Source organism: Schistocerca cancellata, chromosome 3 (assembly GCF_023864275.1).
Source record: "Schistocerca cancellata isolate TAMUIC-IGC-003103 chromosome 3, iqSchCanc2.1, whole genome shotgun sequence".
Taxonomy (NCBI): Eukaryota; Metazoa; Arthropoda; class Insecta; order Orthoptera; family Acrididae; genus Schistocerca; species Schistocerca cancellata.
The window spans coordinates 106,607,449-106,626,125 of record NC_064628.1 but is presented as its reverse complement, the minus strand read 5'-3'; the positions used below and the strand labels follow the sequence as shown (position 1 = coordinate 106,626,125).

The 18,677-nt window shown below is 51.4% G+C and overlaps 32 non-coding genes across 32 annotated transcripts; 7 read left to right on the top strand and 25 right to left on the bottom strand.

The window, feature by feature from the left end:
- The first annotated feature begins 186 nt into the window (after positions 1-186).
- Trnag-ucc (transfer RNA glycine (anticodon UCC)) lies at positions 187-258 on the top strand. The gene has a single exon. It is a non-coding gene; the product is annotated as a tRNA-Gly (tRNA).
- A 266-nt stretch (positions 259-524) lies between these two features.
- Trnas-aga (transfer RNA serine (anticodon AGA)) lies at positions 525-606 on the bottom strand. The gene has a single exon. It is a non-coding gene; the product is annotated as a tRNA-Ser (tRNA).
- Positions 607-745: 139 nt separating this feature from the next.
- Positions 746-818, bottom strand: Trnak-uuu (transfer RNA lysine (anticodon UUU)). The gene has a single exon. It is a non-coding gene; the product is annotated as a tRNA-Lys (tRNA).
- Positions 819-1,114: 296 nt separating this feature from the next.
- Trnae-uuc (transfer RNA glutamic acid (anticodon UUC)) lies at positions 1,115-1,186 on the bottom strand. The gene has a single exon. It is a non-coding gene; the product is annotated as a tRNA-Glu (tRNA).
- Positions 1,187-1,508: 322 nt separating this feature from the next.
- Positions 1,509-1,581, bottom strand: Trnam-cau (transfer RNA methionine (anticodon CAU)). The gene has a single exon. It is a non-coding gene; the product is annotated as a tRNA-Met (tRNA).
- An 815-nt stretch (positions 1,582-2,396) lies between these two features.
- Positions 2,397-2,468, top strand: Trnag-ucc (transfer RNA glycine (anticodon UCC)). Its single transcript has one exon. It is a non-coding gene; the product is annotated as a tRNA-Gly (tRNA).
- Positions 2,469-2,734: 266 nt separating this feature from the next.
- On the bottom strand, positions 2,735-2,816 carry Trnas-aga (transfer RNA serine (anticodon AGA)). The gene has a single exon. It is a non-coding gene; the product is annotated as a tRNA-Ser (tRNA).
- Positions 2,817-2,955: 139 nt separating this feature from the next.
- Trnak-uuu (transfer RNA lysine (anticodon UUU)) lies at positions 2,956-3,028 on the bottom strand. Its single transcript has one exon. It is a non-coding gene; the product is annotated as a tRNA-Lys (tRNA).
- Positions 3,029-3,324: 296 nt separating this feature from the next.
- Trnae-uuc (transfer RNA glutamic acid (anticodon UUC)) lies at positions 3,325-3,396 on the bottom strand. The gene has a single exon. It is a non-coding gene; the product is annotated as a tRNA-Glu (tRNA).
- Positions 3,397-3,718: 322 nt separating this feature from the next.
- On the bottom strand, positions 3,719-3,791 carry Trnam-cau (transfer RNA methionine (anticodon CAU)). Its single transcript has one exon. It is a non-coding gene; the product is annotated as a tRNA-Met (tRNA).
- An 815-nt stretch (positions 3,792-4,606) lies between these two features.
- Trnag-ucc (transfer RNA glycine (anticodon UCC)) lies at positions 4,607-4,678 on the top strand. Its single transcript has one exon. It is a non-coding gene; the product is annotated as a tRNA-Gly (tRNA).
- A 266-nt stretch (positions 4,679-4,944) lies between these two features.
- Positions 4,945-5,026, bottom strand: Trnas-aga (transfer RNA serine (anticodon AGA)). The gene has a single exon. It is a non-coding gene; the product is annotated as a tRNA-Ser (tRNA).
- Positions 5,027-5,165: 139 nt separating this feature from the next.
- Trnak-uuu (transfer RNA lysine (anticodon UUU)) lies at positions 5,166-5,238 on the bottom strand. The gene has a single exon. It is a non-coding gene; the product is annotated as a tRNA-Lys (tRNA).
- A 296-nt stretch (positions 5,239-5,534) lies between these two features.
- Trnae-uuc (transfer RNA glutamic acid (anticodon UUC)) lies at positions 5,535-5,606 on the bottom strand. The gene has a single exon. It is a non-coding gene; the product is annotated as a tRNA-Glu (tRNA).
- A 322-nt stretch (positions 5,607-5,928) lies between these two features.
- Trnam-cau (transfer RNA methionine (anticodon CAU)) lies at positions 5,929-6,001 on the bottom strand. Its single transcript has one exon. It is a non-coding gene; the product is annotated as a tRNA-Met (tRNA).
- Positions 6,002-6,816: 815 nt separating this feature from the next.
- On the top strand, positions 6,817-6,888 carry Trnag-ucc (transfer RNA glycine (anticodon UCC)). The gene has a single exon. It is a non-coding gene; the product is annotated as a tRNA-Gly (tRNA).
- Positions 6,889-7,154: 266 nt separating this feature from the next.
- Trnas-aga (transfer RNA serine (anticodon AGA)) lies at positions 7,155-7,236 on the bottom strand. Its single transcript has one exon. It is a non-coding gene; the product is annotated as a tRNA-Ser (tRNA).
- A 139-nt stretch (positions 7,237-7,375) lies between these two features.
- Positions 7,376-7,448, bottom strand: Trnak-uuu (transfer RNA lysine (anticodon UUU)). The gene has a single exon. It is a non-coding gene; the product is annotated as a tRNA-Lys (tRNA).
- Positions 7,449-7,744: 296 nt separating this feature from the next.
- Positions 7,745-7,816, bottom strand: Trnae-uuc (transfer RNA glutamic acid (anticodon UUC)). The gene has a single exon. It is a non-coding gene; the product is annotated as a tRNA-Glu (tRNA).
- A 322-nt stretch (positions 7,817-8,138) lies between these two features.
- Trnam-cau (transfer RNA methionine (anticodon CAU)) lies at positions 8,139-8,211 on the bottom strand. Its single transcript has one exon. It is a non-coding gene; the product is annotated as a tRNA-Met (tRNA).
- Positions 8,212-9,014: 803 nt separating this feature from the next.
- Trnag-ucc (transfer RNA glycine (anticodon UCC)) lies at positions 9,015-9,086 on the top strand. The gene has a single exon. It is a non-coding gene; the product is annotated as a tRNA-Gly (tRNA).
- Positions 9,087-9,352: 266 nt separating this feature from the next.
- On the bottom strand, positions 9,353-9,434 carry Trnas-aga (transfer RNA serine (anticodon AGA)). The gene has a single exon. It is a non-coding gene; the product is annotated as a tRNA-Ser (tRNA).
- Positions 9,435-9,573: 139 nt separating this feature from the next.
- On the bottom strand, positions 9,574-9,646 carry Trnak-uuu (transfer RNA lysine (anticodon UUU)). The gene has a single exon. It is a non-coding gene; the product is annotated as a tRNA-Lys (tRNA).
- Positions 9,647-9,942: 296 nt separating this feature from the next.
- Positions 9,943-10,014, bottom strand: Trnae-uuc (transfer RNA glutamic acid (anticodon UUC)). The gene has a single exon. It is a non-coding gene; the product is annotated as a tRNA-Glu (tRNA).
- Positions 10,015-10,336: 322 nt separating this feature from the next.
- Positions 10,337-10,409, bottom strand: Trnam-cau (transfer RNA methionine (anticodon CAU)). Its single transcript has one exon. It is a non-coding gene; the product is annotated as a tRNA-Met (tRNA).
- An 803-nt stretch (positions 10,410-11,212) lies between these two features.
- Positions 11,213-11,284, top strand: Trnag-ucc (transfer RNA glycine (anticodon UCC)). The gene has a single exon. It is a non-coding gene; the product is annotated as a tRNA-Gly (tRNA).
- A 266-nt stretch (positions 11,285-11,550) lies between these two features.
- On the bottom strand, positions 11,551-11,632 carry Trnas-aga (transfer RNA serine (anticodon AGA)). The gene has a single exon. It is a non-coding gene; the product is annotated as a tRNA-Ser (tRNA).
- A 139-nt stretch (positions 11,633-11,771) lies between these two features.
- Positions 11,772-11,844, bottom strand: Trnak-uuu (transfer RNA lysine (anticodon UUU)). Its single transcript has one exon. It is a non-coding gene; the product is annotated as a tRNA-Lys (tRNA).
- A 296-nt stretch (positions 11,845-12,140) lies between these two features.
- On the bottom strand, positions 12,141-12,212 carry Trnae-uuc (transfer RNA glutamic acid (anticodon UUC)). Its single transcript has one exon. It is a non-coding gene; the product is annotated as a tRNA-Glu (tRNA).
- Positions 12,213-12,534: 322 nt separating this feature from the next.
- Positions 12,535-12,607, bottom strand: Trnam-cau (transfer RNA methionine (anticodon CAU)). The gene has a single exon. It is a non-coding gene; the product is annotated as a tRNA-Met (tRNA).
- An 815-nt stretch (positions 12,608-13,422) lies between these two features.
- Trnag-ucc (transfer RNA glycine (anticodon UCC)) lies at positions 13,423-13,494 on the top strand. The gene has a single exon. It is a non-coding gene; the product is annotated as a tRNA-Gly (tRNA).
- Positions 13,495-13,760: 266 nt separating this feature from the next.
- On the bottom strand, positions 13,761-13,842 carry Trnas-aga (transfer RNA serine (anticodon AGA)). Its single transcript has one exon. It is a non-coding gene; the product is annotated as a tRNA-Ser (tRNA).
- Between the last annotated feature and the right edge of the window lie 4,835 nt (positions 13,843-18,677).

Here is an 18,677-nt window from a genome sequence, read left to right as displayed (position 1 = left end):
GCTCGTCACTATTGTGTGAGTAACGTTGCGGCCGCGGCGACGAGCCTTGCCCAAAGACGCAGCGTGCGTGGAGGCGCTGCCCGAATGCACCCTCCTACCTCGTAAAGCGCCTACAGCTACTATCACCGTGGGCCACTGCCGGCGGGCGGGAAGCCGACACAGCGCGGCGTTGCGAGCAGCGGCTGTGCGGTGGTAGTGTAATGGTGAGCATAGTTGCCTTCCGAGCAGTTGAGCCGCGTTCGATTCCCGGCCACCGCAACGGGCGCAAATCTATGCGTATGAGTATGTGAGCCACGTGCTGTTGAATTAACGTTTTCTTTCCGTCGTCGCTCCACGCAGGCCATCCTGTAGTATGTCCCGACTTTGCTCGGCTGACGCGAAAGCTGACGCTTGGAATTCGCCCTTATCAAAAGGACAGGCGCTATAAACGACTGTGAGAGGTGAGGTGTAGCGAGGTACCAAAACGACAGGCAAACTGCGAAATTTTCTGCTCTCTCTTCTGAAACAAAAAATAAAAAAACCGACGCAGTCGGTAGGACTCGAACCTACGCTCCCACAGGGAATCTGATTTCTAGTCAGACGCCTTAACCACTCGGCCACGACTGCTCGTAGCTAAAGCTTCCCTCGAATCGTGAAAAATGCAACCGGTCTGCGCAGAATGTTGACAGGAAACGAACTCGGTGCACTGATTACGGCAGGGCTACCAGCGCTACGAGACGAGCCATTACGGAAGCGTTAAAATCTTCGCCCGAACAGGGATTCGAACCCTGGACACTTAGGTTAAAAGCCTAATGCTCTACCGACTGAGCTATCCGGGCTCACGCTTGTTGTGCATGGAGCGACTGCAAGCAATGTGAATAACTGGAACGCGTGTGTAGGCGTACTACGGTAATTGCTGGCTTCTGGCGCAACTGGCGACTTCACCGACTTCCCACTGACGCTGGTAGCACCCCAACAGCGGACCAGTGCCTCTTCTCCCTTTATCCCGGTGCTGACAGTAATTGCATCCTGTGCCTGCTTCCCCCGATTACGTTCGGTTGAAGCTCCGGAAGGAGGGCGACAAACGAAGGTTGGAAGGCCAAAAGATGGAGGGTCGTGTGCGCAAAAACTTCCCTTCCGGTACCGGGAATCGAACCCGAGCCTCCTGGGTGAAAGCCAGGTATCCTAGCCACTAGACCACACCGGATTTGCTCGAGAAACGTGAGATTTACTCCCTCTCTTCTCGCATTTCGTGCTCAATCCGGACTCAGTGTTGTTCTCTGTTTGCGAGCATTTTTGCGCGTGCAAACTGGCATGGCGCACAGCTCGAAACTGTCTATTCATTGCTGTTTGCATCATATTTCACTCATAACAGGGGAGGAGAATGATCAAAGTTGTACCTTGCCATAATTGGAAGTAAACATTGTGACGCTGAGGCGTGGACTCCTTGTGGATAACAAACGACAATTAAGTTCGTTCGCTAGCAATAGCAACGCCGTTAATTCAGCCGTGATGTACAGCAAATTAAATGCCCCGGGTGAGGATCGAACTCACGACCTTAAGATTATGAGACTTACGCGCTACCTACTGCGCTACCGAGGCTCGTTGCAACGATCATCCCAGAAATCTTGGTAAGTCGCACATATTAGAGATAGACAGTTTGCGCTTTCTGAGGAATCTGTTGTGTCGCTACGCGTGCTTTCCCGACTTGCTAGAGTAAACTGCTGCCGCAGCTTTTTTAACGACGGAAAGCAGCACTGCCTGAGGTTACAGTACATCGCCCTTGCGGCACCTGAACACAGCGGCCTGTAGGGCCAGGCCGACGCTGGAGTTCAGTAACAGCACGCGGCCGTCCAAGTAGGGTCTCTTGCGTGCTGCATGTTTGGTTCTTCTCTCAGCGAATCCTGCTATACATTCCTGAGGCTGGCGCACCTCAAGCGAGCAATCGGCGCGGCAGCACTATAGCGAGAACAGCAAAACGATGCATCGGCCGGGAATCGAAGCCGGGCCGCCCGCGTGGTAGTCGAACAACCTACCACTTTTTTAGTTGTTGTTCTCATTTTGTTAGTTGCATTTGTTGGGGGCGGACGTCCGATGACGTCCGTGCTTCCCGAGCATATTCCCGAGCAGCTGTCTGCAGGGAAAGTGGGATTGCCACCCAGCGACGTCGGATACAACCGAAAAAAGTGCTACACACGCGGAGTCCCCCACTACACTGCCTCAAAGCGACCGCTCGTCACTATTGTGTGAGTAACGTTGCGGCCGCGGCGACGAGCCTTGCCCAAAGACGCAGCGTGCGTGGAGGCGCTGCCCGAATGCACCCTCCTACCTCGTAAAGCGCCTACAGCTACTATCACCGTGGGCCACTGCCGGCGGGCGGGAAGCCGACACAGCGCGGCGTTGCGAGCAGCGGCTGTGCGGTGGTAGTGTAATGGTGAGCATAGTTGCCTTCCGAGCAGTTGAGCCGCGTTCGATTCCCGGCCACCGCAACGGGCGCAAATCTATGCGTATGAGTATGTGAGCCACGTGCTGTTGAATTAACGTTTTCTTTCCGTCGTCGCTCCACGCAGGCCATCCTGTAGTATGTCCCGACTTTGCTCGGCTGACGCGAAAGCTGACGCTTGGAATTCGCCCTTATCAAAAGGACAGGCGCTATAAACGACTGTGAGAGGTGAGGTGTAGCGAGGTACCAAAACGACAGGCAAACTGCGAAATTTTCTGCTCTCTCTTCTGAAACAAAAAATAAAAAAACCGACGCAGTCGGTAGGACTCGAACCTACGCTCCCACAGGGAATCTGATTTCTAGTCAGACGCCTTAACCACTCGGCCACGACTGCTCGTAGCTAAAGCTTCCCTCGAATCGTGAAAAATGCAACCGGTCTGCGCAGAATGTTGACAGGAAACGAACTCGGTGCACTGATTACGGCAGGGCTACCAGCGCTACGAGACGAGCCATTACGGAAGCGTTAAAATCTTCGCCCGAACAGGGATTCGAACCCTGGACACTTAGGTTAAAAGCCTAATGCTCTACCGACTGAGCTATCCGGGCTCACGCTTGTTGTGCATGGAGCGACTGCAAGCAATGTGAATAACTGGAACGCGTGTGTAGGCGTACTACGGTAATTGCTGGCTTCTGGCGCAACTGGCGACTTCACCGACTTCCCACTGACGCTGGTAGCACCCCAACAGCGGACCAGTGCCTCTTCTCCCTTTATCCCGGTGCTGACAGTAATTGCATCCTGTGCCTGCTTCCCCCGATTACGTTCGGTTGAAGCTCCGGAAGGAGGGCGACAAACGAAGGTTGGAAGGCCAAAAGATGGAGGGTCGTGTGCGCAAAAACTTCCCTTCCGGTACCGGGAATCGAACCCGGGCCTCCTGGGTGAAAGCCAGGTATCCTAGCCACTAGACCACACCGGATTTGCTCGAGAAACGTGAGATTTACTCCCTCTCTTCTCGCATTTCGTGCTCAATCCGGACTCAGTGTTGTTCTCTGTTTGCGAGCATTTTTGCGCGTGCAGACTGGCATGGCGCACAGCTCGAAACTGTCTATTCATTGCTGTTTGCATCATATTTCACTCATAACAGGGGAGGAGAATGATCAAAGTTGTACCTTGCCATAATTGGAAGTAAACATTGTGACGCTGAGGCGTGGACTCCTTGTGGATAACAAACGACAATTAAGTTCGTTCGCTAGCAATAGCAACGCTGTTAATTCAGCCGTGATGTACAGCAAATTAAATGCCCCGGGTGAGGATCGAACTCACGACCTTAAGATTATGAGACTTACGCGCTACCTACTGCGCTACCGAGGCTCGTTGCAACGATCATCCCAGAAATCTTGGTAAGTCTCACATATTAGAGATAGACAGTTTGCGCTTTCTGAGGAATCTGTTATGTCGCTACGCGTGCTTTCCCGACTTGCTAGAGTAAACTGCTGCCGCAGCTTTTTTAACGACGGAAAGCAGCACTGCCTGAGGTTACAGTACATCGCCCTTGCGGCACCTGAACACAGCGGCCTGTAGGGCCAGGCCGACGCTGGAGTTCAGTAACAGCACGCGGCCGTCCAAGTAGGGTCTCTTGCGTGCTGCATGTTTGGTTCTTCTCTCAGCGAATCCTGCTATACATTCCTGAGGCTGGCGCACCTCAAGCGAGCAATCGGCGCGGCAGCACTATAGCGAGAACAGCAAAACGATGCATCGGCCGGGAATCGAAGCCGGGCCGCCCGCGTGGTAGTCGAACAACCTACCACTTTTTTAGTTGTTGTTCTCATTTTGTTAGTTGCATTTGTTGGGGGCGGACGTCCGATGACGTCCGTGCTTCCCGAGCATATTCCCGAGCAGCTGTCTGCAGGGAAAGTGGGATTGCCACCCAGCGACGTCGGATACAACCGAAAAACGTGCTACACACGCGGAGTCCCCCACTACACTGCCTCAAAGCGACCGCTCGTCACTATTGTGTGAGTAACGTTGCGGCCGCGGCGACGAGCCTTGCCCAAAGACGCAGCGTGCGTGGAGGCGCTGCCCGAATGCACCCTCCTACCTCGTAAAGCGCCTACAGCTACTATCACCGTGGGCCACTGCCGGCGGGCGGGAAGCCGACACAGCGCGGCGTTGCGAGCAGCGGCTGTGCGGTGGTAGTGTAATGGTGAGCATAGTTGCCTTCCGAGCAGTTGAGCCGCGTTCGATTCCCGGCCACCGCAACGGGCGCAAATCTATGCGTATGAGTATGTGAGCCACGTGCTGTTGAATTAACGTTTTCTTTCCGTCGTCGCTCCACGCAGGCCATCCTGTAGTATGTCCCGACTTTGCTCGGCTGACGCGAAAGCTGACGCTTGGAATTCGCCCTTATCAAAAGGACAGGCGCTATAAACGACTGTGAGAGGTGAGGTGTAGCGAGGTACCAAAACGACAGGCAAACTGCGAAATTTTCTGCTCTCTCTTCTGAAACAAAAAATAAAAAAACCGACGCAGTCGGTAGGACTCGAACCTACGCTCCCAGAGGGAATCTGATTTCTAGTCAGACGCCTTAACCACTCGGCCACGACTGCTCGTAGCTAAAGCTTCCCTCGAATCGTGAAAAATGCAACCGGTCTGCGCAGAATGTTGACAGGAAACGAACTCGGTGCACTGATTACGGCAGGGCTACCAGCGCTACGAGACGAGCCATTACGGAAGCGTTAAAATCTTCGCCCGAACAGGGATTCGAACCCTGGACACTTAGGATAAAAGCCTAATGCTCTACCGACTGAGCTATCCGGGCTCACGCTTGTTGTGCATGGAGCGACTGCAAGCAATGTGAATAACTGGAACGCGTGTGTAGGCGTACTACGGTAATTGCTGGCTTCTGGCTCAACTGGCGACTTCACCGACTTCCCACTGACGCTGGTAGCACCCCAACAGCGGACCAGTGCCTCTTCTCCCTTTATCCCGGTGCTGACAGTAATTGCATCCTGTGCCTGCTTCCCCCGATTACGTGCGGTTGAAGCTCCGGAAGGAGGGCGACAAACGAAGGTTGGAAGGCCAAAAGATGGAGGGTCGTGTGCGCAAAAACTTCCCTTCCGGTACCGGGAATCGAACCCGGGCCTCCTGGGTGAAAGCCAGGTATCCTAGCCACTAGACCACACCGGATTTGCTCGAGAAACGTGAGATTTACTCCCTCTCTTCTCGCATTTCGTGCTCAATCCGGACTCAGTGTTGTTCTCTGTTTGCGAGCATTTTTGCGCGTGCAGACTGGCATGGCGCACAGCTCGAAACTGTCTATTCATTGCTGTTTGCATCATATTTCACTCATAACAGGGGAGGAGAATGATCAAAGTTGTACCTTGCCATAATTGGAAGTAAACATTGTGACGCTGAGGCGTGGACTCCTTGTGGATAACAAACGACAATTAAGTTCGTCCGCTAGTAATAGCAACGCCGTTAATTCAGCCGTGATGTACAGCAAATTAAATGCCCCGGGTGAGGATCGAACTCACGACCTTAAGATTATGAGACTTACGCGCTACCTACTGCGCTACCGAGGCTCGTTGCAATCATCATCCCAGGAATCTTGGTAAGTCTCACATATTAGAGATAGACAGTTTGCGCTTTCTGAGGAATCTGTTGTGTCGCTACGCGTGCTTTCCCGACTTGCTAGAGTAAACTGCTGCCGCAGCTTTTTTAACGACGGAAAGCAGCACTGCCTGAGGTTACAGTACATCGCCCTTGCGGCACCTGAACACAGCGGCCTGTAGGGCCAGGCCGACGCTGGAGTTCAGTAACAGCACGCGGCCGTCCAAGTAGGGTCTCTTGCGTGCTGCATGTTTGGTTCTTCTCTCAGCGAATCCTGCTATACATTCCTGAGGCTGGCGCACCTCAAGCGAGCAATCGGCGCGGCAGCACTATAGCGAGAACAGCAAAACGATGCATCGGCCGGGAATCGAAGCCGGGCCGCCCGCGTGGTAGTCGAACAACCTACCACTTTTTTAGTTGTTGTTCTCATTTTGTTAGTTGCATTTGTTGGGGGCGGACGTCCGATGACGTCCGTGCTTCCCGAGCATATTCCCGAGCAGCTGTCTGCAGGGAAAGTGGGATTGCCACCCAGCGACGTCGGATACAACCGAAAAAAGTGCTACACACGCGGAGTCCCCCACTACACTGCCTCAAAGCGACCGCTCGTCACTATTGTGTGAGTAACGTTGCGGCCGCGGCGACGAGCCTTGCCCAAAGACGCAGCGTGCGTGGAGGCGCTGCCCGAATGCACCCTCCTACCTCGTAAAGCGCCTACAGCTACTATCACCGTGGGCCACTGCCGGCGGGCGGGAAGCCGACACAGCGCGGCGTTGCGAGCAGCGGCTGTGCGGTGGTAGTGTAATGGTGAGCATAGTTGCCTTCCGAGCAGTTGAGCCGCGTTCGATTCCCGGCCACCGCAACGGGCGCAAATCTATGCGTATGAGTATGTGAGCCACGTGCTGTTGAATTAACGTTTTCTTTCCGTCGTCGCTCCACGCAGGCCATCCTGTAGTATGTCCCGACTTTGCTCGGCTGACGCGAAAGCTGACGCTTGGAATTCGCCCTTATCAAAAGGACAGGCGCTATAAACGACTGTGAGAGATGAGGTGTAGCGAGGTACCAAAACGACAGGCAAACTGCGAAATTTTTTGCTCTCTCTTCTGAAACAAAAAATAAAAAAACCGACGCAGTCGGTAGGACTCGAACCTACGCTCCCACAGGGAATCTGATTTCTAGTCAGACGCCTTAACCACTCAGCCACGACTGCTCGTAGCTAAAGCATCCCTCGAATCGTGGAATATGCAACCGGTCTGCGCAGAATGTTGACAGGAAACGAACTCGGTGCACTGATTACGGCAGGGCTACCAGCGCTACGAGACGAGCCATTACGGAAGCGTTAAAATCTTCGCCCGAACAGGGATTCGAACCCTGGACACTTAGGTTAAAAGCCTAATGCTCTACCGACTGAGCTATCCGGGCTCACGCTTGTTGTGCATGGAGCGACTGCAAGCAATGTGAATAACTGGAACGCGTGTGTAGGCGTACTACGGTAATTGCTGGCTTCTGGCGCAACTGGCGACTTCACCGACTTCCCACTGACGCTGGTAGCACCCCAACAGCGGACCAGTGCCTCTTCTCCCTTTATCCCGGTGCTGGCAGTAATTGCATCCTGTGCCTGCTTCCCCCGATTACGTTCGGTTGAAGCTCCGGAAGGAGGGCGACAAACGAAGGTTGGAAGGCCAAAAGATGGAGGGTCGTGTGCGCAAAAACTTCCCTTCCGGTACCGGGAATCGAACCCGGGCCTCCTGGGTGAAAGCCAGGTATCCCAGCCACTAGACCACACCGGATTTGCTCGAGAAACGTGAGATTTACTCCCTCTCTTCTCGCATTTCGTGCTCAATGCGGACTCAGTGTTGTTCTCTGTTTGCGAGCATTTTTGCGCGTGCAGACTGGCATGGCGCACAGCTCGAAACTGTCTATTCATTGCTGTTTGCATCATATTTCACTCATAACAGGGGAGGAGAATGATCAAAGTTGTACCTTGCCATAATTGGAAGTAAACATTGTGACGCTGAGGCGTGGACTCCTTGTGGATAACAAACGACAATTAAGTTCGTTCGCTAGCAATAGCAACGCCGTTAATTCAGCCGTGATGTACAGCAAATTAAATGCCCCGGGTGAGGATCGAACTCACGACCTTAAGATTATGAGACTTACGCGCTACCTACTGCGCTACCGAGGCTCGTTGCAACGATCATCCCAGAAATCTTGGTAAGTCTCACATATTAGAGATAGACAGTTTGCGCTTTCTGAGGAATCTGTTGTGTCGCTACGCGTGCTTTCCCGACTTGCTAGAGTAAACTGCTGCCGCAGCTTTTTTAACGACGGAAAGCAGCACTGCCTGAGGTTACAGTACATCGCCCTTGCGGCACCTGAACACAGCGGCCTGTAGGGCCAGGCCGACGCTGGAGTTCAGTAACAGCACGCGGCCGTCCAAGTAGGGTCTCTTGCGTGCTGCATGTTTGGTTCTTCTCTCAGCGAATCCTGCTATACATTCCTGAGGCTGGCGCACCTCAAGCGAGCAATCGGCGCGGCAGCACTATAGCGAGAACAGCAAAACGATGCATCGGCCGGGAATCGAAGCCGGGCCGCCCGCGTGGTAGTCGAACAACCTACCACTTTTTTAGTTGTTGTTCTCATTTTGTTAGTTGCATTTGTTGGGGGCGGACGTCCGATGACGTCCGTGCTTCCCGAGCAGCTGTCTGCAGGGAAAGTGGGATTGCCACCCAGCGACGTCGGATACAACCGAAAAAAGTGCTACACACGCGGAGTCCCCCACTACACTGCCTCAAAGCGACCGCTCGTCACTATTGTGTGAGTAACGTTGCGGCCGTGGCGACGAGCCTTGCCCAAAGACGCAGCGTGCGTGGAGGCGCTGCCCGAATGCACCCTCCTACCTCGTAAAGCGCCTACAGCTACTATCACCGTGGGCCACTGCCGGCGGGCGGGAAGCCGACACAGCGCGGCGTTGCGAGCAGCGGCTGTGCGGTGGTAGTGTAATGGTGAGCATAGTTGCCTTCCGAGCAGTTGAGCCGCGTTCGATTCCCGGCCACCGCAACGGGCGCAAATCTATGCGTATGAGTATGTGAGCCACGTGCTGTTGAATTAACGTTTTCTTTCCGTCGTCGCTCCACGCAGGCCATCCTGTAGTATGTCCCGACTTAGCTCGGCTGACGCGAAAGCTGACGCTTGGAATTCGCCCTTATCAAAAGGACAGGCGCTATAAACGACTGTGAGAGATGAGGTGTAGCGAGGTACCAAAACGACAGGCAAACTGCGAAATTTTTTGCTCTCTCTTCTGAAACAAAAAATAAAAAAACCGAAGCAGTCGGTAGGACTCGAACCTACGCTCCCACAGGGAATCTGATTTCTAGTCAGACGCCTTAACCACTCAGCCATGACTGCTCGTAGCTAAAGCTTCCCTCGAATCGTGGAAAATGCAACCGGTCTGCGCAGAATGTTGACAGGAAACGAACTCGGTGCACTGATTACGGCAGGGCTACCAGCGCTACGAGACGAGCCATTACGGAAGCGTTAAAATCTTCGCCCGAACAGGGATTCGAACCCTGGACACTTAGGTTAAAAGCCTAATGCTCTACCGACTGAGCTATCCGGGCTCACGCTTGTTGTGCATGGAGCGACTGCAAGCAATGTGAATAACTGGAACGCGTGTGTAGGCGTACTACGGTAATTGCTGGCTTCTGGCGCAACTGGCGACTTCACCGACTTCCCACTGACGCTGGTAGCACCCCAACAGCGGACCAGTGCCTCTTCTCCCTTTATCCCGGTGCTGGCAGTAATTGCATCCTGTGCCTGCTTCCCCCGATTACGCTCGGTTGAAGCTCCGGAAGGAGGGCGACAAACGAAGGTTGGAAGGCCAAAAGATGGAGGGTCGTGTGCGCAAAAACTTCCTTTCCGGTACCGGGAATCGAACCCGGGCCTCCTGGGTGAAAGCCAGGTATCCTAGCCACTAGACCACACCGGATTTGCTCGAGAAACGTGAGATTTACTCCCTCTCTTCTCGCATTTCGTGCTCAATCCGGACTCAGTGTTGTTCTCTGTTTGCGAGCATTTTTGCGCGTGCAGACTGGCATGGCGCACAAGTCGAAACTGTCTAGTCATTGCTGTTTGCATCATATTTCACTCATAACAGGGGAGGAGAATGATCAAAGTTGTACCTTGCCATAATTGGAAGTAAACATTGTGACGCTGAGGCGTGGACTCCTTGTGGATAACAAACGACAATTAAGTTCGTTCGCTAGCAATAGCAACGCCGTTAATTCAGCCGTGATGTACAGCAAATTAAATGCCCCGGGTGAGGATCGAACTCACGACCTTAAGATTATGAGACTTACGCGCTACCTACTGCGCTACCGAGGCTCGTTGCAACCATCATCCCAGGAATCTTGGTAAGTCTCACATATTAGAGATAGACAGTTTGCGCTTTCTCAGGAATCTGTTGTGTCGCTACGCGTGCTTTCCCGACTTGCTAGAGTAAACTGCTGCCGCAGCTTTTTTAACGACGGAAAGCAGCACCGCCTGAGGTTACAGTACATCGCCCTTGCGTCACCTGAACACAGCGGCCTGTAGGGCCAGGTCGACGCTGGAGTTCAGTAACAGCACGCGGCCGTCCAAGTAGGGTCTCTTGCGTGCTGCATGTTTGGTTCTTCTCTCAGCGAATCCTGCTATACATTCCTGAGGCTGGCGCACCTCAAGCGAGCAATCGGCGCGGCAGCACTATAGCGAGAACAGCAAAACGATGCATCGGCCGGGAATCGAAGCCGGGCCGCCCGCGTGGTAGTCGAACAACCTACCACTTTTTTAGTTGTTGTTCTCATTTTGTTAGTTGCATTTGTTGGGGGCGGACGTCCGATGACGTCCGTGCTTCCCGAGCAGCTGTCTGCAGGGAAAGTGGGATTGCCACCCAGCGACGTCGGATACAACCGAAAAAAGTGCTACACACGCGGAGTCCCCCACTACACTGCCTCAAAGCGACCGCTCGTCACTATTGTGTGAGTAACGTTGCGGCCGTGGCGACGAGCCTTGCCCAAAGACGCAGCGTGCGTGGAGGCGCTGCCCGAATGCACCCTCCTACCTCGTAAAGCGCCTACAGCTACTATCACCGTGGGCCACTGCCGGCGGGCGGGAAGCCGACACAGCGCGGCGTTGCGAGCAGCGGCTGTGCGGTGGTAGTGTAATGGTGAGCATAGTTGCCTTCCGAGCAGTTGAGCCGCGTTCGATTCCCGGCCACCGCAACGGGCGCAAATCTATGCGTATGAGTATGTGAGCCACGTGCTGTTGAATTAACGTTTTCTTTCCGTCGTCGCTCCACGCAGGCCATCCTGTAGTATGTCCCGACTTAGCTCGGCTGACGCGAAAGCTGACGCTTGGAATTCGCCCTTATCAAAAGGACAGGCGCTATAAACGACTGTGAGAGATGAGGTGTAGCGAGGTACCAAAACGACAGGCAAACTGCGAAATTTTTTGCTCTCTCTTCTGAAACAAAAAATAAAAAAACCGAAGCAGTCGGTAGGACTCGAACCTACGCTCCCACAGGGAATCTGATTTCTAGTCAGACGCCTTAACCACTCAGCCATGACTGCTCGTAGCTAAAGCTTCCCTCGAATCGTGGAAAATGCAACCGGTCTGCGCAGAATGTTGACAGGAAACGAACTCGGTGCACTGATTACGGCAGGGCTACCAGCGCTACGAGACGAGCCATTACGGAAGCGTTAAAATCTTCGCCCGAACAGGGATTCGAACCCTGGACACTTAGGTTAAAAGCCTAATGCTCTACCGACTGAGCTATCCGGGCTCACGCTTGTTGTGCATGGAGCGACTGCAAGCAATGTGAATAACTGGAACGCGTGTGTAGGCGTACTACGGTAATTGCTGGCTTCTGGCGCAACTGGCGACTTCACCGACTTCCCACTGACGCTGGTAGCACCCCAACAGCGGACCAGTGCCTCTTCTCCCTTTATCCCGGTGCTGGCAGTAATTGCATCCTGTGCCTGCTTCCCCCGATTACGTTCGGTTGAAGCTCCGGAAGGAGGGCGACAAACGAAGGTTGGAAGGCCAAAAGATGGAGGGTCGTGTGCGCAAAAACTTCCTTTCCGGTACCGGGAATCGAACCCGGGCCTCCTGGGTGAAAGCCAGGTATCCTAGCCACTAGACCACACCGGATTTGCTCGAGAAACGTGAGATTTACTCCCTCTCTTCTCGCATTTCGTGCTCAATCCGGACTCAGTGTTGTTCTCTGTTTGCGAGCATTTTTGCGCGTGCAGACTGGCATGGCGCACAAGTCGAAACTGTCTAGTCATTGCTGTTTGCATCATATTTCACTCATAACAGGGGAGGAGAATGATCAAAGTTGTACCTTGCCATAATTGGAAGTAAACATTGTGACGCTGAGGCGTGGACTCCTTGTGGATAACAAACGACAATTAAGTTCGTTCGCTAGCAATAGCAACGCCGTTAATTCAGCCGTGATGTACAGCAAATTAAATGCCCCGGGTGAGGATCGAACTCACGACCTTAAGATTATGAGACTTACGCGCTACCTACTGCGCTACCGAGGCTCGTTGCAACCATCATCCCAGGAATCTTGGTAAGTCTCACATATTAGAGATAGACAGTTTGCGCTTTCTCAGGAATCTGTTGTGTCGCTACGCGTGCTTTCCCGACTTGCTAGAGTAAACTGCTGCCGCAGCTTTTTTAACGACGGAAAGCAGCACTGCCTGAGGTTACAGTACATCGCCCTTGCGGCACCTGAACACAGCGGCCTGTAGGGCCAGGCCGACGCTGGAGTTCAGTAACAGCACGCGGCCGTCCAAGTAGGGTCTCTTGCGTGCTGCATGTTTGGTTCTTCTCACAGCGAATCCTGCTATACATTCCTGAGGCTGGCGCACCTCAAGCGAGCAATCGGCGCGGCAGCACTATAGCGAGAACAGCAAAACGATGCATCGGCCGGGAATCGAAGCCGGGCCGCCCGCGTGGTAGTCGAACAACCTACCACTTTTTTAGTTGTTGTTCTCATTTTGTTAGTTGCATTTGTTGGGAGCGGACGTCCGATGACGTCCGTGCTTCCCGAGCATATTCCCGAGCAGCTGTCTGCAGGGAAAGTGGGATTGCCACCCAGCGACGTCGGATACAACCGAAAAAAGTGCTACACACGCGGAGTCCCCCACTACACTGCCTCAAAGCGACCGCTCGTCACTATTGTGTGAGTAACGTTGCGGCCGCGGCGACGAGCCTTGCCCAAAGACGCAGCGTGCGTGGAGGCGCTGCCCGAATGCACCCTCCTACCTCGTAAAGCGCCTACAGCTACTATCACCGTGGGCCACTGCCGGCGGGCGGGAAGCCGACACAGCGCGGCGTTGCGAGCAGCGGCTGTGCGGTGGTAGTGTAATGGTGAGCATAGTTGCCTTCCGAGCAGTTGAGCCGCGTTCGATTCCCGGCCACCGCAACGGGCGCAAATCTATGCGTATGAGTATGTGAGCCACGTGCTGTTGAATTAACGTTTTCTTTCCGTCGTCGCTCCACGCAGGCCATCCTGTAGTATGTCCCGACTTAGCTCGGCTGACGCGAAAGCTGACGCTTGGAATTCGCCCTTATCAAAAGGACAGGCGCTATAAACGACTGTGAGAGGTGAGGTGTAGCGAGGTACCAAAACGACAGGCAAACTGCGAAATTTTCTGCTCTCTCTTCTGAAACAAAAAATAAAAAAACCGACGCAGTCGGTAGGACTCGAACCTACGCTCCCAGAGGGAATCTGATTTCTAGTCAGACGCCTTAACCACTCGGCCACGACTGCTCGTAGCTAAAGCTTCCCTCGAATCGTGAAAAATGCAACCGGTCTGCGCAGAATGTTGACAGGAAACGAACTCGGTGCACTGATTACGGCAGGGCTACCAGCGCTACGAGACGAGCCATTACGGAAGCGTTAAAATCTTCGCCCGAACAGGGATTCGAACCCTGGACCCTTAGGTTAAAAGCCTAATGCTCTACCGACTGAGCTATCTTTCTTTTGTTTTTTTTTTTAATCTCATTTCGTTCGGTTTTGTTCGTTTAATCTGCTTGTGGCGGACGTCGTAAGACATCCGTTTGAAGCTATCCGGGCTCACGCTCGTTGGGGATGGAGCGGCAGCAAGCAATGTGAATAATTGGAACGCGTGTGTCCATAGGTCAAGGGAAGTGGTCGAACTCAGTGTGTGGCGGTGTATGTTGATAATGGGAGACGTTTTTGAGCTATATAGGCAAATGAGGTGTTTGATCGTAATGTATGGGATCGTGAGCTGCTGTTGAGATACATAGGTCAAGGGAAGTTTTCGATCTCAATGTGTGGCGGTGTATTTTGATAATGGGAGACTTTCTTGAGCTATATAGGCAAGGGAGTTGTTTGATCGTAATTTATGGGATCGTGAACTGCTGTTGAGCTACATAGGTCATGGGAAGTGTTGGATCCCAGTGTGTGGCAGTGTATGTTGGGAGATGTTTTTGAGATATATAGGCCAAGGGAATTATTCGATCCTAATTTATGTGAGCGGGTGCTGCTGTTGAGCTTCACAGGTCAGGGGAAGTGTTTGATTCCAATGTGTGGCGGTGTATGTTGTTATTGGTATTGGGAGATGTTCTTGAGCTTTATAGGCTAAGGGAAGTTTTTGTTCCTATTTTATGGGATCGGGAGCTGCTGTTGAGCTACATAGGTCAAGGGAAGTGTTCGATCCTAGTGTGTGGCGGTGTATGTTGGCATCAGGAGATGTTTTTGAGCTATTTAGGCCAAGGGAAGTGTTTGATCCTAATTGATGTGATCGGGAGCTGCTGTTGAGCTACATAGGTCGAGGGAAGTGTTCGATCTCAGTGTGTGGGAGTGTATGTTGGGAGATGTTTTTGGCTATATAGGCCAAGTGAAGTGTTTGAGCCTAATTTATGTGATCGGGATCTGATGTTGAGCTACACAGGTCAAGGGCAGTGTTCGATCCCACTGTGTGGATGTGTATGTTGGTGCTGCTGTCGGGAGATGTTTCTCTGAGATATGTACGCCAAGGGAAGTGTTTGATCCTAATTTATAGGATTGGAAGCTGCTGTTGAGCTACATAGGTCAAGGGAAGTGTTCGTTCCCAGTGTGTGGCTGTGTATGTTGGTATCAGGAAATGTTTTTGAGCAATATAGGCCAAGGCATCTGTTTGATACTAATTTTTGGGATCGGCAGCTGCTTCTGAGCTACATAGGACAAGGGATGTGTTCGATCCCAATATGTGGCTGTGTATGTTGGTATTGGTATCGGGAGATGTTTTTGAGCTATATACGCCAAGGGAAGTTTTGATAGTAATTTATGGGATCGGGAGATGATGTTGAGCTACATAGGTCAAGGGAAGCGTTCGATCCCAATGTGTGGCAGTGTATGTTGGTATTGGTATTTGGAAATGTTTTTGAGCTATATAGGCCAAGGGAAGTGTTTGATCCTAATTTATGTGATCGGGAGCTGGTATTGAACTACATAGGTCAGGGGAAGTGTTCGATCCCAATGTGTAGCGGTGTATGTAGGTATTGTTTTCGAGCTATATAGGCCAAGGGAAGTGTTTGATCCTAATTTATGGGATCGGGAGCTGCTTTTGAGTTACATAGGTCAAGGGAAGTGTTCGATCCCAGTGTGTGGCGGTATATGTTGGGAGATGTTTTGAGCTTTATAGGCTAAGGGAAGTTTTTGATCCTAATTTATGGGATCAGGAGCTGCTGTTGAGCGACATAGGTCAAGGGAAGTGTTCGATCCTAGTGTGTGGCGGTGTATTTTGGTATCAGGAGATGTTTTTGAGCTATATAGGCCAAGGGAAGTGTTTGATCCTAATTGATGTGATCGGGACCTGCTGTTGAACTACACAGGTTAAGGGAACTGTTCGATCCCAATGTGTGGAGGTGTATGTTGGTGCTGGTATCGGGAGATGTTTTTCAGCTATATAAGCCAAGGGAAGTGTTTGATCCTAATTTATGTGATCGGGAGCTGCTGTTGAGCTACATAGGTCAAGGGAAGTGTTCAATCCCAATGTGTGGCGGTGTATGTTGGTATCGGGAGATGTTTTTGAGCTACATAGGTTAAGGGAAGTGTTCGATCCCAATGGGTACGATATGTTGGTATTGGTATCGGGAGCAGCTGTTGAGCTATGTAGGTCAAGGGAAGTGTCCGGTTTAAAATTTGGGGAGTTGTGTGATGTCGGTTTTTTTCGTGGTTTTGTATGGGGCTGGGTGTCTAAATTTGTTTATATTTAGTTTGTCCCCACCCAAAAAAAAACCATTTCCCACGCTTGTCCCGTTAGTGTCATTGGGCTTTTTGTGGAAAGTGTGTGTGTGTTTGTTTTTCGATGTATTTTCGTCTTCATAATGTGTAGGTAACGACTGTATATGCGCCATATTTGTGACGGTGGCGGGGAGTGGTGGATGTTTGGTCTGCCAGTATCAGATCTGTACCCATGTGAACTAGTTTAATAGTGTCCGTGTATCTACAAATATTACATGCAACTTAACTCTATGAAATCTGAGTTGTGAAACATGCTCTCTGCTACAGCCTATTGGTGCTACAAAAAACTAAATATTACCTCCAAATCATTCTGTTTCACTGGCGGTACACCATACAAATATCCTTTGCCATTTGATCTGCTGTGTGAATAATGGATCCACTCTGGAAGGTCTGGGGCATTTAATAAGGATGGTCGATACGTATACTGAGTGGTATGTCCTGGGAGAAGAAAATACGAGGGCAGTTCAATAAGTAATGCAACACATTTTTTTTTCTCGGCCAATTTTGGTTGAAAATACCGGAAATTTCTTGTGGAATATTTTCAAACATTCTCGCTTCGTCTCGTATAGTTTCATTGACTTCCGACAGGTGGCAGCGCTGTACGGAGCTGTTAAAATGGCGTCTGTAACGGATGTGCGTTGCAAACAACGGGCAGTGATCGAGTTTCTTTTGGCGGAAAACCAGGGCATCTCAGGTATTCATAGGCGCTTGCAGAATGTCTACGGTGATCTGGCAGTGGACAAAAGCACGGTGAGTTGTTGGGCAAAGCGTGTGTCATCATCCCCGCAAGGTCAAGCAAGACTGTCTGATCTCCCGCGTGCGGGCCGGCCATGCACAGCTGTGACACCTGCAATGGCGGAGCGTGCAAACACACTCGTTCGAGATGATCGACGGATCACCATAAAACAACTCAGTGCTCAACTTGACATCTCTGTTGGTAGTGCTGTCACAATTGTTCACCAGTTGGGATATTTAAAGGTTTGTTCCCGCTGAGTCCCTCGTTGTCTAACCGAACACCATAAAGAGCAAAGGAGAACCATCTGTGCGGAATTGCTTGCTCGTCATGTGGCTGAGGGTGACAATTTCTTGTTAAAGATTGTTACAGGCGATGAAACATGGGTTCATCACTTCGAACCTGAAACAAAACGGCAATCAATGGAGTGGCGCCACACCCACTCCCCTACAAAGAAAAAGTTTAAAGCCATACCCTCAGCCGGTAAAGTCATGGTTACAGTCTTCTGGGACGCTGAAGGGGTTATTCTGTTCGATGTCCTTCCCCATGGTCAAACGATCAACTGTGAAGTGTATTGTGCTACTCTTCAGAAATTGAAGAAACGACTTCAGCGTGTTCGTAGGCACAAAAATCTGAACGAACTTCTCCTTCTTCATGACAACGCAAGACCTCACACAAGTCTTCGCACCCGAGAGGAGCTCACAAAACTTCAGTGGACTGTTCTTCCTCATGCACCCTACAGCCCCGATCTCGCACCGTCGGATTTCCATATGTTTGGCCCAATGAAGGACGCAATCCGTGGGAGGCACTACGCGGATGATGAAGAAGTTATTGATGCAGTACGACGTTGGCTCCGACATCGACCAGTGGAATGGTACCGTGCAGGCATACAGGCCCTAATTTCAAGGTGGCGTAAGGCCGTAGCATTGAATGGAGATTACGTTGAAAAATAGTGTTGTGTAGCTAAAAGATTGGGGAATAACCTGGTGTATTTCAATGCTGAATAAAACAACCCCTGTTTCAGAAAAAAATGTGTTGCACTACTTATTGACCTGCCCTCGTACATACTGGCAGCTACAAGAAATTAAATTCTGTTCGCTTAACGTATTGTCTTTCTTATGTACCTTGCAACGTCCTGTTAAGCAATGATGGAACTATGGGCATCACAAAAACTTTAGTAGTAAGAAACGTATCTTGTGCTGCACATGTCGATACCAATAAGAAAAGCAAGGGAAAGAACTTCATTTTATTTTGTGTGAAGTGGCTACCTCACTGAATCAAGATAAAATAGGAGAGACCGGAATTTACTTCTAGGCTGTCAGCATTTTACAATCAGCTTCTCGATCACAAACTACCTATTGAGCAATTAGTGTAATGACCAGATAGCCTAGAATTAAGACCACAGACATTTTACACATATGTTACATCTCCCCTTATCTATGCCGGCATGTGGATAGAACAGATATCCTGCGCTCCGTGATATGCTGTTTTACATAGGTGATAAACAGAAAGGACGCACAGTCTAAAAAAAAAAGAGCAGTACTGTCGGGACAGTAAGTGCGGACACGTGCCTTTATTTCACTATATACTTCACGAGAGGTATTGTGGCTGCACTCCTTTC